This window comes from Gorilla gorilla, chromosome 1 (assembly GCF_029281585.2).
Source record: "Gorilla gorilla gorilla isolate KB3781 chromosome 1, NHGRI_mGorGor1-v2.1_pri, whole genome shotgun sequence".
Taxonomy (NCBI): Eukaryota; Metazoa; Chordata; class Mammalia; order Primates; family Hominidae; genus Gorilla; species Gorilla gorilla.
This window is the reverse complement of record NC_073224.2, coordinates 199,826,764-199,828,555: the sequence shown is the minus strand read 5'-3', so window position 1 is coordinate 199,828,555 and position 1,792 is coordinate 199,826,764. Positions and strand designations below refer to the sequence as shown.

Below are 1,792 nucleotides of genomic sequence, written 5' to 3'. Positions count from 1 at the left end.
TCCCAAAGTGCTGGGATTACAGGCGTGAGCCACCGCGCCCAGCCGGACACCTAGTTTTTTTAAAATGCAGATATCAGAGACTTTCCCTTTCCTTTCAGCATTCTTCCCCACGTTCACCCTCCAACTTCTATCATGTGTAGTTTCACTTTTACAAGATCAAGATGGAAAACATTTACATTCAGTCTTTCGTGCTTTGTCTATAAGCTGATGCCAAGTTGAAATCAGCAGGGACTACTTCCATTGACTATGTAATTATGCAGAGCAAAGCCAAACCATTAATTATAATTTATATAAATTAATTTATTTCCTTTCTTGCTTAGGGTTTTATTTTTTTAATTATTGTCAAAGCTGTTTATGACAAAATATGAGCAAAGGAAGCCATTTTTCCCCTACTGACAGGAAATAAAGTAGACCTTTTTTTTACAAGATCACTTAACCAGTGTCAATGGATGTAAAAATTCAAAGAGGGATGAATAAATTCAAATTTTATTTTTGTATTTATTTATAAAAATAAATAACAATAAATATAAATGTTATATTTATTATAAAAATAAATATAAATTTAAGGTATTCGATAACTTATGGGACGTCTCAATTTGTGCTTTAAGGGCGCACGGCGCAGAGAGGCGCAGCAGAGGTTTTCCCGGTTTCGGATGCCAGGGGCCGGATGGTGAACTCCTCCCTGCAGCGAATCCTCAAAAGCCACTGCTTTGCCAGAGAGAAGAAAGGGGATCAAAGCCAGCGCCACCGTCCACGCCAGCCGCACCAGGCCGCTCCTCAGCCTGCACAGCCGAAGCGGCCGCAGCAGCAAGAGTTCCAGGGTCTCCCTCTGCTGCTGTAGTAACCCAGTCCGGGATCTCGGTGGTGTTCCTGATGCCCCTCGCGCACCCCTGATGCCGGTCGCCCACCCCTGAAGATTCCGGGTGGGCGAGGGAATCGTCAGAGGGATCACGATCTTTCAGCTACTCTACTCCTATGATCGACTGCATGTAACAGAGATTTTAACGTCCAACGACAAGACGAGGATTCTCAACGTCCACTCCAGGCTCACAGATGCCAAACTGGCATTAACTGGCGAGCCGTGCTGAGCGGCGGCAGCCTCTGCATCGGAGATTCCTGGTGGTGCGCTGCCCCAGGGGAGCGAGGATAGCTTTGCAGTTCTCCAGCAGTTCGCCGAGGAGCAGCTGAGCGCGGACCATGTCTTCATTTGCTTCCACAAGAACTACGAGGACAGAGCCGCCTTGCTCCGGAGCTTCAGCTTTTGGGGCTTTGAGATTGTGAGACCGGGGCATCCCCCCCTTGTCCCCAAGAGACCCGACACTTGCTTCATGGCCTACACGTCGGGGAGAGAGTCTTTGGGCGAGGAGTAGTAGCGGCCGCAGCGGGGCCTGGGCATCAAGCTCCTGAGGCCGCCCCGGCGTCTGCCGGGTGGGTGCGAACGGTAGGCTCGCTCATCTCGCCTGGGTTTATCCACATGTTGTAAATGCAAATGAATGCTAAAAAAAAAAAAAAAAAAAATTAGCAGGGCGTGGTGGCGCCTGCCTGTAATTTCAGCTACTTGGGAGGCTGAGGCAGGAGAATTGCTTGAACCCAGGAGGCAGAGGTTGTGGTGAACCAAGATCGTGCAGTTGCACTCCAGACTGGGCAACAAGAGTGAAACTCCGTCTCAAAAAAAAAAAGAAATGAAAATTGAGACATGATATGTTGGAAGATATAAGTGCCATTAACGAAATAGAGCAGAATAAGAGGGATCAGGAATGTTGGAGTGGGAGGATTGTAATGTTAAATAGTT

At 47.7% G+C, this 1,792-nt stretch overlaps 1 pseudogene; it reads left to right on the top strand.

Annotated features, from left to right (window-relative positions):
- Positions 1-667: 667 nt before the first annotated feature.
- LOC115931017 (ornithine decarboxylase antizyme 1-like) lies at positions 668-1,382 on the top strand (annotated as a pseudogene).
- Positions 1,383-1,792: the final 410 nt, after the last annotated feature.